The following is a 16353-nucleotide window of genomic DNA, read 5'->3' as shown; positions in this document are numbered from 1 at the left end:
AATGAGAAAACACATGTTGGGCTAGATGGCGTGGACCCAGGTCTCAGGAAGCAGGGCTGATTTTTCTCCAGTTGAGAAAGTAGACAGTCGAAGACATGTGACCAGACTTGATTTGAAGAAAAGGTGAGATCCTAGCACTAATATGCTAAATAGAAAGAAAAGTGGACTGTGATGCTGTAGCCTGAAGCTTCAGAGGCTTGGGAAGCCATTTTGGTGGTCTGTTTCCTCTTGTCTGCCACATGGAATATATCGGCTCCCCTGGGTCTGACATCCTGGGAGACATGATGAATGAGCTGCAGTCAGGAGCCCTTCGTCCCCCATTTGTCATCTCTTGGCATGCTCAGAGGAGCCCTTGCTTTCCAACAGGTGAGTTGGATTAGATGGATTGTGTGTTGTCAAAACAGTAAGTAATGGGATGTTGTGGTCATTCTTTTGTGATGTAGAAGCAGGAAACATTTACGCATTTCAAGTTAGATTAACAGCAAGCTCAGGAAATGGACATTTATGGTTCCTGATCCTTCCTTCCCTACCTGTCATACTTGTTTTAAATTGCCACCCTAAAGTACCTTATTCAACTTTTAAATCTATATTCTTTTTACAAAGGTATTTGGAGAAAATAAACACAAAATTAGGTATTATTTTGCCTAAATAAATATGGTGGGCAGAGAGCTATGATATTATTTGGTTCTGTCTCAGATACTTTTCAATTGCTATGATAAAACACCATGACCAACTTATAGAAGAAAGAGTTTATTTTTGGGTTACAGTTCCAGAGGGATAAGAGACCTTCACTGTCACAGCAGGGAACTATGGAGGCAGGCAGGCATGGCAGTGGGAGCAGCTGAGAGCTCCTGTCTTGAAAGGCAAGCAGGAAGCAGAGAGAGCAAACCAGAAATGGCAAGAGCCTTTAAGCTCTCAAAACCCCTAGTGACATACTTCTTCTGACAAGGCCACACCTTCTAAGCCTGCCAAAAAGGTGCCATCTATTGGGAACCAAGTATTCAAATGCCTGAGACTATGGGAGACATCTGTTCAAATAACACAGTTCCCTGGGACAGGTCTGTGAAATGAGCTCCATTGGAAGAGTCGCTCTTTGGCAAAGAGTTAAAGAACCCAAACCCAGGCTTTGCATAGACTTGGGCATAGACTTTGGCATTCAAAAAAATTGGGTTTGAATTTGAGTTCCACTTTTTGTTGTATTTGCAATATTGGACTTTTTGGATTTTTGCAAGAGCGTATATGTGCATGTGCGTGTGGTGTAGGTGCACATATATGTATGTAGAGGCTTGGCAATCATGCCAGGTGTCTTCCTTTATCAGTGTTCATATTGTACATCAAGGCAGGGTCTCTCCGGAAACCTGGAATTCACTGTTTTGGTTAGTCTGGCTAGCTGGCTTGTGCTGGAGATTCTCTGTCTCTGCTGTCACATCTACCTGGTTTTTATATCAGTTCTGAGGATCTGAACTCTGATGTTTAGACCATAACACTTGCTTTACTTACTGAGCTATCACAATACTTTCAAGCCTTCAATTTCATGAAGTTGGAATTGATAGAAGCTGCCTGGTAGAACTTCTTGGAATGATTTATGTAAAGTATCTTCCAATTACAGATGCCTAATGAATGCTAGCTCCTGTGAGGGCAGTGATGTCTGTGCAGGTAATGCAGTATGCCTGGTTTTCTTAGAGCTATCTTACTCTGTTGAATTGCTTCAACGCTGCTATACTTACCACAGTATGCATGTTTTGAGGAGAAGTTAACTTATTATAACATATAGAGTCATAAGATTCACAAATAACCTTATGAAGGAAGTTCTTAATAGCTATAAAAACACTTGAACACATCTATATCATGTAAACACAAGATCATTCTAGGTATCAGATAAGGGAGAGTGTATAGGAGGGTCCAACAGAGATTAAGCTGAGCTTGTATTTTTCTCTGTCCAGAGGACCAGCAATAATTTTGGGTCCTGGAAGGTGGATCCTCTTGAAATGGACAGGTTGTAGCTGTCACCTACAGAGAACACTCTTGGAAGGGCACATTGCTTTTAAGTTATGAGCCTTGCTTCTCTTAGAAGGGTACATGAGGCTTTGTATGAGGCAGGTCATTTCTTCACATTTCAGTAGTAATTTCCAGTTTCTACTTTGAATTTTGCTGTGGTTAATTTTGGGGAGGGGGAATAGAAATTTTTAGAGGAGAATACAAAAAGCTCTAAACATAAAGGGAAAGTTAAGAATGCATATTCATAAAAGGACCCACATTTAAAAAGAGAAGCCATGGAGACACTGGCAATTCCTATAGTTGGCAGAGGGCTCCCTGTCTGAGTATGTGAAAATACCCCCTACAAACCCAGGCATGAGAGAAACAGGCAGTTGAAATGCAGGGGAAATTCAAATGACCAAAAACAATAGACAATATGCTAATTAGCAATCAGAAAAATAAACTGTAAAACACAATGAAACATCATTATGCATTTTCTACAAAGGCTAACACTAAATAGACTGACAATAACTGACAACATGGAGCAGAGCAAAATTTCAGACACAGTGGGAGGGAAGACGACTTGGTAAACTATTCACTGGAAGTTTATACAATCCATTAACATTGATGCTATACTTACCAGACTAATCAGCGACTCCAATCTGAAGTGTAGATTCAATGGAATATTCCTTACTATCTTTAATAGCTCTGAGCTGGGACCAGTCCAAATGCCCAAGTAAATGGAGGTCTACTTCCATACTGGTGCCCTGGGCCTCCATGAAAATTATCAACTGAAGTTACTTTGAGCATCATGGATGCCATTCATATACAAAGTATTAGCAAAAGAAGCTCAATATTATTCTAATTACCTAGAGGAAAGGGGGTTTTAACTTCAGGTTTCTGAACATTTAAGCAGTAAAATCATGAAGAAAGGAAGCAATTATGATAAACACCACCATCTGCTAGAGCTATGTTGTGCTGTTGGGACAACTGATTATGGTGTCAAGACATACCTTGGTTACTAGTTTAAAATCAGTAATAGATGGAATATTCACTTGATAGAAACTAACAAAGTCTGCAAATTTAGGGGCTCCCTACTCCCTACAGAGTGTTTAAGCACGTCTTAGCATATCACTGTCTTGAGAGACCTAGTGCTGTTTCTTTCCTGGCCAGGAGAAGATAGTTATTAGGGGTTACAACATTTGGGTCTTTTTAGATGCTGGAAATTATTAGCCTTATTAGCTGAAACTTTAGGTGCCTATAGACATTTTGGTATGAGTTCTATACCAGAGTTGTCTGGTTTCTCAAAGAACTAAAGCACACGCAGTAAGACAAGAAAAAGATGACAGGAAAGGGAGAATCATAAGAAGCACTTCATGTGCTTGCTGCCCTGTAGCAGGGTCTTTGCAGGAGAGAATGGAACCAGTCAGTCAGGGGATTTGTGAAGTAGAAGATGCTGGACCAATTGTGAGGTGGCATTCCTGGGCTGAGCTGCGTGTTGAGAAGAGTCTGTGTGAATTGGGGAAGGTAGGGGAAGGGCATGCGTATACAGCTCCTAGCACTGAGGGAAGGACTTGGCCCTTTGTAGAATACAGCAGTCTGTGCAGGGATCTGGACAAAAGTGGCAGGTTCCCAAGACGGACCAAAATCCTAGGACTGTGCAGGAGTATCCTTCAATGGTGACACTGTGTGACAACAGGAAGCAACAGCAGTAACAAGCAGATCTGACCTACACTTTTTTTTTTCCCAGACAGGGTTTCTCTGTGTAGTCCTGGCTATCCTGGAACTCACTCTGAAGACCAGACTGACCTCGAACTCACAGAGACCCTCCTGCCTCTGCTGGGATTAAAGCTGAGTGCCGTCACCGCCTGGCCTGAACTCCTTGCCTCACATGAATGTGAGAGGAAGATTGCTCTTTTGGATTAGGTAGCTCCAAAAGGGAGTTTTAGAATAACTGATAGGGACAGAAGTTCTTCCAAAGTTCATTGAGAAATAAGTCATGTGACCCCCAAATATCACCTCCTAGTTCTCATATGAATTACCAAGATAAAATATATCTTTACGCTGTAGAAACCTGGTGGTGGCCACGTTAACCACATGATCAAGGACAGTATCACTTCTAATTGGAACAGTTAACTTGGTGACCTTCTGGTGTGACACTAAAATGTGGAAGATATTTGTACGGTAGTCTTATTGAGCAACCCTACTTTTCCTTCCTTCCTCCTTTCCTCCTTCCCTTCCCTTCTTTCTTTTTTTGTGTGCCCAGCTTTGAACACAAAGTTTGTGTATGCTACACATGCACTCTACCACTGAGTAATAGCCCCATTCTTATCAAATATGTTTAACCAGAGTATGATAAGTTTATAGGACATATAGAGACTAGAAGAACATGACCCAAGACAATGGGAAACAACCACATGAATTCAGAATGTGAGACAGTCAACGAGACCGTTGGCCTGCAGTCTTTGGAAACTCAATTTCATGAGAATTAAGAGTGTGCTGTGGGAGCAGCTGCTGTCTGAAAGGCCAAAGAACTGTGACAATCAAATGTACTGGCTTAGAAAATAATAAAAATAGTCACAAAAGTGAATTTGGAAATAATTGTGGATTTTGACTTGGACCAGATGTTAGATGACATTAGAATCATTGTTGCTTCCTCATGCATGATAACACTTCAGAAACCATAGATGGGAGGGATCATTATTCTTGGGAGATATGTTCACGTCTACAGAAGTGAAGTGCTTTGATTAATATGGCATCAGAAGGAAGTTTATATAGAGATAGAAGAAGCAAACCGCAAAATGTTGACAATTGTTGTAAATATGGAGGATGTATAGATGTTCATTTTCTTATTCTTTCTGTGTTTGTGTATGATCAACAATTCATAATTAGGAAATAGGCTGGAGAGAAAGTCCAGCTGTTAAGTGCACTGGCGACTCTTCCAGAGGACCTGAGTTTGAGTCCCAGCACCCACATGGCAGCTTACCACCATCTGTGACTCTAGTTCCAGGGGGTCCGACACTCTCCCCTGTACTCCCTGGGCACCATGTTCAAGCATGATGCACAGACATACATGCAAGCAAAATACCTATACAAATAAATAAAGAAATAGAGGAAGCAGGACGACTCCGGGGGAGTCAAAGAATCCCTGGAAAAACCAAGAGATGGAACAATTGTGCACATGGATCAGCAGCGTGTGATCACTGAGAGCACCCATTGTGACAGAGAGCAATGTGTCAAGCCCACAGTGCCGTGATAGGCAAGGCTGCTTGCTTCCAAAGGGTGGTTGGCGTTCCTATTAGCAGCCAGTCTCTTCCGCTCGAGACAGATTTCCAGACAATCTGAGGTGACTACCGTGCTCTCATTTGCAGGCACGGCTTTCTCTTGCAGCCGCTATTTTTCAGGAGACCTAGAAGGTGCAGACTGTTCCACTGTCTGCATTAGGAACAGCTTGACTTGCTTCATTCAGGCTCTGACTGTCTCGACTTTGGTGTGTTTGTTAGCAGCTGCAGAGAGCGGAGGGCGATGAGCATGTGCCTGCTGCTTGTGGTACCGCTGCAGACAGCTGTCACCTGGGTCTCCTCTGCAAACAGAGGCTCCGGGTGACTGTGTGCTTTCCACTTGACAGCCTGCATGGGGTCCTGTTGGGTCTTAACCTGGGCTTCCTGGAGCCTTCTCTTGGTGACAGTGGATGAACTTTAGCTATTCTGTGATCCTCTTTAAATAGTTGTACAAATCTTAGCTCCCCCGACCCCCTAAATGTTCCTAGCTCTTAGCACACTACAGTAAATGGTTATAAATCAAGAAATTAAGGAACCACAGGCCTAGTCTAACCTGCAAACCTCTGTAGCAGACAGAGGAATTGAGAGAATGTGTTAGGAAAGACATCAGGTTGGTTTTGGGCATTTTTTGACATGCCCGTATAACATGATGGAGCTGACCTGCTTTTTGTCCACTGCAGACTGAGCTAATGGCCTAGCAAAATTGATTGAATAAAAGTGAACCACAGGAGCTTCCACTGTGAGCATAGAAGCCCAGAGAGCAGAGACAAGTCTGGTTGAAAGCCTACAATAGGAAACTGAGGAACAGCGCTTCCAGTCTCTAGACGCCAGTGACAACAGGCTACATCAGTTCTCTTCTTTTGCTTGGGCTATATATAAGGAATATATATATATAACTCTAAGGAAAAGAAGTTACTGAAAGTATCTGTGAGGTTAGCCATAGTGGCTCATGTCTGTAATCTCAGCGCTTAGAGAACATGGGCAGAACAATTACTGTAAGTTTGGGGGCCAGCCAGAGTTACAGAATGAGACCCCGACTCAAAAACAGTGAAAAGGAAACAAAATAAAACAGCATTTTGTGTGTGTGCATGCCTGTGTGTGTTAATATACTCCATTCCTTCATCCACTCTCCTCTCTGCCTAGTCCACATATGTCCTGCTTAGCAAAATGGGTGCCTTGGTAAGACTGACCCAAGGGACACTAGGGATCAGTTTTCTTTGTGAAACAGGGAAAACACTTTAGGGAATGGGGCATGGTTGTGTTCACTACCAAGGTAAGCCAGGTGTGGTGGTGCATACCTTTAATCCTGGCAGAGGCAGGTGGATCTCTGGGAGTTTGAGGCCAGCCTGGGCTACCTAGGGAGTTCCAGGACAGCCAGGGCTATGTAGAGAGACCCTGTCTCAAAAAAATAAAAATAAAAAAAAAATAAAAAGCAAGGTAAAGCAGACCAAAGTTCTTAAAGTAAACCTAAGTTTGAGGGGTGAGGGTGAGGGCAGAGGCAGAGATAACCATAAGCAAGAACAATGTAATTTAGATCATGTTGGGAAGGCATCTGGGTGCTGTAGAGAAGGACCCACTGGGTCCCTAAGCTGCCTCTCCTACAAGGTGGGATGACTCTGGGTTTTGTGGCTTGCTGCTGTCAATCTCCAGTCTCTCAGTCAGTATCAGCTGCTCATGAGCATCCAGTGACCTGGGGGCCTTCCACTGAAATGCTCCTATAGCTTCTTCCCATGGCCAAGTTAGCTTTCATGGCATGCCTGAGATGCCCCAGAGGGGCAACTGTTGCATGTTTTACTTTGCTGCTATTAGATTAGAGGCTCACAGAGGACTTATTCAGACATATCACACAGGGAAGAATACCTTGGTGACTAAAGCACTCTTGGCCACAGTCCCCAAATACCTTTCAGCTCAGATCGTATCAGTGGAAGTTCTCGTGTATCTTTGACTTGGGTCTTGTGTTGTCTTGTGACTGGGTCAAGGACTGTCACCATTTGTTCGTTCATTCAATTCACTTACTTGACGTTGTTTCACAGTTTATTTGCATTTTCACTCATCTGTCGGGGAGGGGGGAATATCTTGGCGCTCGGTGACAATACACAATTGCCCTCTCTATATATTTAGGCTCACCTTTGAGACTTAAGACCTTGGCGTCATCTTCAGTTTTTCCCTTTTTCCCCCGTTAGTGCCTCTTCTCACTCTGTGATGTCCACCCAGAAGATTCTCCCGTATTTAGCCCTCTGTAGCCCTTTTATCTCACTGGTGAGTCCTGTCTATTTCCCACATTAGCTTTTCTATTGTTTGTCTTTTGTGTCATCTTTAGCTCTAGCCCAGATTTTCTGGACCTGTCTTTTTTTTTTTTTTTTTTTTTTTTTTACTTACCGCACGTTGGTGTGTACTCCAGCCCGGGCGAGTCTCTCACCGCTTTCCGGAGTCTACTGCATCTTCACGCTGTTAGGACTTTTGAAAAAACCAGGTTATGCCTTTTTCGTTGAATTTCCCCCTTACCTTGACATTCCACCCATCACATACCTTCACAATTGAGGTATTTGAGTTCAAATCTCACCCTTCCTGGGAAACCCACCCTGGTTCCTCCAACTTGGCTCTGTATCCATCGCAAATTTGAATGTACATTAAAAGCACATGCTACACTCAAGGGGGGATTTGTTTATGTTATTTATTTATGGTGCTTAGCAAAATCAGGTTCATATGGTGACGTGTGTTATTGTTGCTCAGTGGGGAATTTGCTCAGGGCCTGAGCTGGAATATGCATTCATTTCTTCATTAATTCCGTGTCAGGCCCTCAGCTCAGTCCTGAAAATGTGCCCAGGGTCTCTAAGGACTGGCTTGAGAGGAATGAGGGACAAAGAAACTTAGCAGTTGGATAAAGAAGTAAGGTCTGAAGTCTGGGAAGCAAGGAAAGATCATTGGGGTAGGTTACAGAATGCTCCACAGAAGGAGAGATAGCTGAGCTGTAAGGGCATATCTAGCCTTATTTTCATAATTCTAAGATACTCTTTTCTTTTTCCACGTCTCAAAGCCAGGATATATTTTTGACCAATGTATACATTTAATATGCCAATGTTTCTCTCCGACCCCCAAGCCTGGACATATAGGTACCACCACAGCCAGCTGGATACCATATATCTTAACAGTACTCAGTAGGCTGAGGCAAGAGGGTCATGAGTTTGAGGCCAGCCTGGGCTAGAACATATCACAGAGACCCCCCCAAAAAATGTGCAATAGTAAGATTTTGGAGGCTGCATGATATAGCTTCACTTGAAAAAATGCTGGGTGTGGGGTTGCCATGTGTTCATTCCCAACTGCTGCTTTGAGAAATCATCATGATGCTCTCCCATAGTTCTGCAGGCTGTAAATTCAAGTGTATCTTAAGGACCTGAAATCAAGATGGCAGCAGGTCTGATTCTTTCTAGGGACTCTTGGGGAGGAGTCTAGTCCTTGTCCTTTCCAGCTTCTAAAGGCCTCCTGCATTCCTGGGCTTCAGGCCCCCTCTCCCAGTTTGCTTCTGTTGTCCCTGGCCTTCTGACTCTGACTCCCCTCCTTCCAATCAGATCCACACGTATAAACCGGGATCGTTCCCCCATCTCGGGATACTCACCCTGGCAAAACAAGCTAATAGCCACAAGTTCTGGGGGTTTGAACAAAGGTATCTTTGGGGACATAATTCAGTGTATGACAGAAGTATTTATTTTAAGGATACTGATATGTTTTTAGAGCCTAAATGTGGGATTATAGCTACATCTCAGGAAGAGTCTAGAATCTTTTTGGTTCCTACATCTGCTCTTGTCTTCGTGACTATATTCTTCTCTCTTGTTCTTGGCAGACTGATTCCCTCTGCAGCGCAGCCAACCTGCAGGCACATGACTGCTGGCAGCCCAAGGGTCTGGGCTATACTTATCCAACTTGCTCCTTTGTACCATCTCTAGTCCGATGGCCAAAAGAAGAACTAACTGATACTTTTATTACTACTACTATCATCATTATTATTGTCTTTTGATCTCACAACGTAACCCAAACTGACCTTGACCACTCTTCCTGCCTCTTCTTCCCAAGGGCTGGGGTCACAGAGTTGCACCACCATGGCAAGCTGACTGGTACTTCTAGATTAACCCTATCAAGCCAAGAATGCAGCAGCAGCCTAAGGTAGATCTTCAGCCAGAGTGTAGAGCTGTTCTCCATGGCACAAATGCTCCTGGGAGGCTGGCATTCGAGGCAAGGGCCTTGGGCATGCATTTAAGCATAGTCCTCTACTGAGAAAGACATAGCTCATCAGAAAGTTGAGTGAGAGGGTGCTGTTTCAGATAAAGATAGTGGTCAGTGCTGGTCAAACAGTAGGGATTCAGGGAACATTTATAAAACCGAGTTGTGAAGCTTCCTTTCACTTTTGCCTACAAAGGAATCCTTCAACAGGTCCTGCTCTCCCTCCCTCCCTCCCTCCTCCACCAGCCACACTGTCATGTGCTACATGCTCTGTCTAGAATTCTTTAGTCCCTTTCTTCCTGTCACAGAATAAAGTCCAAACTCTAGCCTGACACGGATGTATGGAACGATGAATCTCCTTTCCTCTACCCAGGACAGAATAATAACGCCATCACCATCAGAGAAGTGTAGACAGGATGGAGTGAATTGAAGGGGCCCTGTACTCAACAGCGCCTCTCGGTGGTGAGTCCTCCATACAGGGCAGGTTGGCTTCCTACTGCTCCTGAGGAATCAATTGGTCACAGTCTTTTTCATGGTGGAGTCTTCTTTTACCTGGGACTCTAGCCTTGCAAATACCTGACCCTATCTTGTCTTTAGTCTTCCTTATTCCTTTAGGTTCTGCCAGGCTAGGGGGCTTGTTCTTTCCTCCTAATTCTGAAGACTTTCTAGTCCTGTTCTACAGTCTCAGAATAGGTTATGTAGTCGAATTTTCTACCTAAATGTGGGAAACCATCCACGCACTGCCTTCCCGGGGGCCATTAGCTTCTACTTGAGCGCTTTGAATGCTGATGAGCCATACTTAGCCTGCTTGTTCCATTTTTTTCAACAGCTCTAATTAAATAATGAAAACATGCAATTATCTTTTTAGTCATGACTGTCTTGCCTTTTTAATAAAAATTTCAGTTCTTTCACAGGAACAAAGTAACTGCTCAAAAGGCATTGATTATATTTATGCCTTAAATTATAATTTCATGACATTAGTAGTTAAACCATTTCTCCCATTTTCTTCTAGCTATACCAGTTGTTGGAGGAGATGGCTTGCGTTGGAAGCCTCATGATTATTGAATGATGCCTACAGTGAACTTTAACACAAAGACAGTAGAGAAAACCCTCCTGACTGAAGCTGATGCCTCTTGGTATGTCATCCAACTTTGCTTAGGTCTCGGTCTCTCTCTCTCTCTTTCTCTCTCTCTCTCTCTCTCTCTCTCTCTCTCTCTCTCTCTCTCTCTCTCTCTTTCTCTCTCTCTGTGTGTGTGTGTGTATGCAGTCTCTCTGTGTAGCCCTGGCTTACTGGAACTATGTAGACCAGGCTGGCCTCAAATTCACAGAGACCCACCTGCCTCTGCTTCCTGAGTGCTGGAATTAAAGGTGTGTGCCACCACACCCAGCTTTAGGTCAGTTTTGATTCTTACACATTTGAATTTTCAAAAGGAAAAGCTATATTATAAAACATTTACTATGGTTTGAGGCATCTCTCCAGTCTTTTCATGACTTATATGCAAATATATCCACCTCTGTATGTCTGATTTGGATTTTACATAAATTGGGATCAAACCATATATTCTCCTCTTTATTATTATTATTTTTGTGTGTGGGGAACTTGGGAATGAACACAGAGCCTTGTACATACTAGTCAAGGGCTCTACCATTGAGTTATCACTCTACCACATATCTAGCACCTATTATTATTATTGTTGTTGTTGTTATCATCACTATGGTGGTTTATTTTATTTATTTATTTTTTAAGATTAGGCATTACTATATGGCTCTGGCTGCCAGAAACACTCTACATAGACCCATTTGTCCTCAAACTCACAGAGATACACCTGATTCTGCCTTATGAGTGCTGAGATAAAGGCATGTACCACCATTCCTGGCATCATTTCTTAAGACAATTATCTAAGCTGGCTTCACATTTGTGGTAATCCTTCTGTCTCAGCCTCCCAAGTTCTGGGATTCCTAGTATGAGCCACACATATTGGAATGCATTTTTAGTTTTGAAATGGGGTCTTACTTAATCAGTTAGGTTGGCCTCAAACTCACTATTAGCTCCTTTAAAATTATTTATTTCTTACTGTTTGTGTGTATGGTATATGCGAGAATGTGGGTATTTATGTACCCTGGCATATGTGTGGAGGTTGGAGGCACACTTTCAGGAGCTGGCTATCTCCTTCTGCCTGTGTGTGGTTCTGGGGAATGACCTGAGGTTGTCAAGTTAGTGTGGCAAGCCTACAGAGCCCTCTCAATGTCTCTGTGTTGGCTTTTAAAAAGACAACATAATGGGGTTGGGGATTTAGCTCAGTGGTAGAGTGCTTGCTTAGCAAGTGCAAGGCTCTGGGTTCGGTCCTCAGCTCTGAAGAAAAAAGAAAAAGTTACAACAGGTGGTGGTGGTGCACGCCTTTAATCCCAGCACTTGGGAGGCAGAGGAAGATGGATCTCTGTGAGTTCAAGGCCAGCCTGGTCTACAGAGAAAGTTCCAGGACAGCCACAGCAACACAGAGAAAGCCTGTCTCAAAAAAAAAAAATTAAAAAAAAGACAACATAACAATTTATGTTCACATGAAAAAACAATGTATTTTCACATGAAGACATAAAACTTGAAAAATTTTAATAACTTCATGGTTGGCATTACTAATTTATTTTTTTTCCTTTTGGTTAACCCATATATTGTTGTAGATTGATTCTTGAATTCTGATTTCTTTACCTTGAAAGACATGAGAAAGATTAATGACCTCTATAAACCTATGTACAAATTCACTCACTATTGCCATCTGATTTTGTTCTTCCCCCAAGTCCATATGTGGATGTCCTAGCCCTGAGCACTTCAGATATGACCTTATTAGGAAAAAAAAGATTGTTGTGGGTGGAATTAGTCAAGGTGCAGGGTGGTGGTGGTGGGGTTAATATAATGGGATTTGTCTTTTATGAAAAGGAGAAGTTTGGAGACAATACATGGGGAGAACAACAACAGGTGACACAAAGGCAGAGCCCAGGGTGATGCTTCTATCAGCCAAGGAGTGTCAGTGAATGTCAGCGAACATCCAAAGTGAGCAAGACCACAGGGAAGAGTCTCTCTCAGGCCCTTTGAAGGGTACGAACTTATGGACATCTTTACTTTGGACTCAAAAATCTCCAAAAATTTGAGATGATGAATTTCTGTTGTTTAAGTTTCCAAGTTTATGCTCCTTTGTTAAGACAGTTCTAGAAAATTAATATATCTAACTTTAAAAAAATGAGTGCTTAATATTCGAGGCAGAAAATATTAGAGTAATATTCTGATTTCAAGTGACAGCATTTCTTAGTTAACTGGGTACCACTAGTCTATAGCCCAATGATATATTAAAAGATTATGACTATTCTATAGCCCACAGCTTTAAGGAAATGGTCTGAGATATAACATAGTGATGAGCTGAATGGGTAAAAGTCAAATAACCAGTGATTTAGAAAGATTAAAAAAATAAAACATTCCAGTGATAAGGATGTGGTTATCGAAGACCTTCCTTATATGGTAGACCAGTTTTTCTGGCTTTCAATTAAGTGAGGTAACATGAACAAAAAGTATTCTTTGGGCAACTAAATGATAATGACATGATCTGACTCTCATGACAGCTCTAGGTAAGCCTCACAAGAATAGAAACTCAGTTTACTTTATTCATCTTGGTATCTTTTTGGGCGCAAATTATTTTTCATAAAAGGAATAACTAGGTACAATAGTATGTACTTGTAGTCTTAGCTAACTAGAAGGCCGAGGCAGGAGGATCACTCAAGTCCAGGAGTTCTATGCCAGCCTGTGTAACAAACACTGTCTAATGAGTGAGTATATATTTTAAAATTTCTCTTCTTATGATTTTAAAATTTAATTTAGCATTTATAAAGGCAAGGGCTATTGCTGGTCCTTCTTAATGGGACCTACAACTAGAGCTGTAAAACCAATCTAATGAAACATTTTCATAATATACTTTAAATGGGACAAGGAAGTCATAATTTTTCTACATTTTTAGCACAAAGACTAGTTCTTCTTTTCTTTGTTCCCCCCAAACAAGTTGCTACCCCGAGTCTTTTCTATTTCAATATTCTAAACTTGCTGCTACTTCCTTAATTCCTTTAGTACTGAAGTTCCAGAGCCTACGGGGCCTTCCAGGAAATTCTAACAAGTGAAGGAAATCAGGTAAGAGACAATAGGGAGAGGTGGGAGACTGGTGGAATATTGGAGAATCTGGACACCCACTGAAGTGATATAGTATACCATTTGGCTCAGTTGTGTGGGATATGGTAAGTCTATTATAGCCAGATTTTCATGTTTCTTAGGAGGTACCAGAAATATAGAATTATACGTGATATCTGTCAATTTGAAAATGTTTCAAATTGAAAAAAAAACCCACCACATTGGCCTATAATATCCATTCTTTGCTGGTGAACACACCTTATAGTTTAACAGTTTGTAACTTCTATTTTTCCAAAATGGGTAATTCCTGGAGCTCTGGGCAGTGATTCCCTAGGTACCACCAGGGACTTTAGCATGAGAATGGTGGAGAGCAGACTGAGACACATAAACGCACAAGGAAGTCTGAATCATGTTTTAAACTATTTGTATTTTTTTTTATTGCAAAACATTTGTTACAGAAATTCCAGAAAGTTCTTTGCCTGTAGAATCTGCCAACTTCTGCTTCAAATTATATATCTAAACAGACAAGCTCAAAGTGCATTGTGAATCCAGTAACAGACCGTTAAAAAAGAACAATGCCTCTAGATTTATATATATATATATTCATAGTGTCAGTAGATATGCAAACCTCTTTCTATCATACATGAAAGAAGGAAAAGATGTATATATATTTAGTAAACCCAATTTCAAAATCATCATATTTATAGGAATTCATTTAAAAATGGTATCTGAATAATTTCCCCCATTATAAACTATGGTTAGAACATTTACAAGTGAGAGTCTAAATGCTATGTTACGAAATGGCTATGAGTAGAGTGTACTGACTACATGGACTGTCTTACACAGTGGTAGCAGCAATAGAAACTCAGTTCAGATGCTCCAGTGACAGGAAGCAGGTAAGTCTTCACAGGCTACAGTATCCTTCCTCATAGTCTCCCTCACGCTGATCCTGTGTTTGGATCCAGTCAAACATGCTAATTAACATACATGGAAGTCATCCAGGAGTCACCCCGAATAGGGTGAACTGCTTCTCCCAACTCAGAGTTCTTGAGTGTATTTGATGTGTTTGCTCTCTATGTGAGAATCATGAATCAGACCGTGCTTGGCTCCAAATCAGAGGCCCCCAAACATGGCCATTGGGAATTCTGCTGGCGCATACCTATGTGGCTAGTACAGAGGTTGAAAACCCGGATTTGAATCTTTCTGTGGGACAAATATATATATATTTGCATGCTCTTGCATTGTCTTTCCTAGGCCCATTCCTTTGCATTCTAGATCTGGGTCTTGCATTGAGTTTGTAATCCCTTCATAGAGAGAGAGGCAGGCGACTGGGTGAAGATGTAGAGGGCCTTTCAGGATTCAGACAGGCAATTCAGAATTGGACATGACAGGTGCTACAGCAGCCACGTTAGGAACTTGGTTGGAGGGAGGAGGTGAAGTCAACTGGAAGATCAGACCTGGGTCAAATTCAGAACATCTGGCTTTTCCATGTAGTTGATGTTTGAGATTACTGTTTTGGGGTCCATAGGGAGGTAATGGATGAGTCTGTTGGTCTCACACACACGGAAAAAAAAAGGAGCTAGCTTTAGACTAAGGAAAAAGAAAGAAAGAAAAAAAAAAGCTGTGCCCCCAGGCCCAAGGCTGATCACACCCTGTGCCTCACATTCTTCAGCAATCCAAAAGGCCTGGAGCCATAGCTGGCACTAGTGCCCCTCAGAATCTATGGGCATCTACATAGATGTCCATTCGTTCACTTTCCAGCCCCCAACACCCATGTGGGGATCACATGCTGCAGAAGGTGACCAGTTATTCCAGGAAAATTAGGAAAGGAATCACCTCTTTTGATTAATCTGGACAATCTGGTTACCTGCACCCCCTCTTAGATGACACACAGAAATCAGTACATCTTGATTTTATTAGGGGTGATCAGCGCAAGGAGGTCACGAGAGCAAAGGCCACACTAACACTCTCCGAAATTAATTTGAAAAAGAAAAGTGTTCTTCTTTAATCAGAACCAACCCCCTCTTTTATTGACTCTAATCTGAGAGACAAGATGCTTGACTCGTAGACACCAGAGACAGCACAGGTCAAAGCTGGTGGAGAGGAAAGATTTCCCTACTCATTTGGGGAGCATTTAGACTGTGCAAGTTGGAACCATCCTTTTCCAGATGTTGAATGGCTTCTAACAATGGAACAGCGACTTCTTTAAAGAAGACACTCTTTGGAGTCACCGGGTGCTTTATCAAACAAACACCCCATTCCCACCTCTGGGCCCAGCTCACCCACAGGGTGTGAAAGCCACAGGACAAGAAGGGAGGTCTCATCCATTACCGTGGGACCATCCACTCATAGCGATCTGTGCCTTTCTGTCCTGTCATTGTGGACCTTTGGCTTTCATCTCTGGTTTAGCAATTTGCACCCAGGAAGCCTTAAAGACTGTGTCTTTTGCGTCTCACAGATGCTGCTACACCTGGACCTCGGGACTCCAGAGTGGGGCTGGCTTGTCGTCTCTGGGTCCCCTAGCAATTACAACTTGCAGTTGATACCTTATTTCATAGTATTCGTTCAGAGCTTCACCAGCTTGAAAGAAAAACCCCTTGACTACTTAGTTTTAATTTTTGAAACCTGAACATAGTCCCATTTTAAGAAGCCCAACAATTTGAGCGGGTCCCTAACTGGCTTAAGCATTGCAACAGACAAGAGTAAAATGTT

At 42.3% G+C, this 16353-nt stretch overlaps 1 long non-coding RNA gene across 5 annotated transcripts in view; it reads left to right on the top strand.

Moving 5' to 3' along the window:
- Window positions 1-16353, top strand: part of LOC102914763 (uncharacterized) — a 119935-nt gene that overhangs the window by 46419 nt on the left and 57163 nt on the right. For 4 of the 5 annotated variants that reach the window (XR_013047862.1, XR_013047859.1, XR_013047858.1 and 1 more), the window contains exons 5-6: window positions 10489-10612; window positions 13585-13644. This is a non-coding gene — a long non-coding RNA (uncharacterized LOC102914763). Of the gene's footprint in view, window positions 1-9725; window positions 9939-10488; window positions 10613-13584; window positions 13645-16353 lie in introns of those variants that run through there. The other variant, XR_013047860.1, reaches the window with a different exon arrangement.

Source organism: Peromyscus maniculatus, chromosome 1 (genome assembly GCF_049852395.1).
Source record: "Peromyscus maniculatus bairdii isolate BWxNUB_F1_BW_parent chromosome 1, HU_Pman_BW_mat_3.1, whole genome shotgun sequence".
Taxonomy (NCBI): Eukaryota; Metazoa; Chordata; class Mammalia; order Rodentia; family Cricetidae; genus Peromyscus; species Peromyscus maniculatus.
The sequence above is the reverse complement of the archived record's forward strand: the minus strand, read 5'-3'. Positions and strand labels throughout refer to the sequence as shown.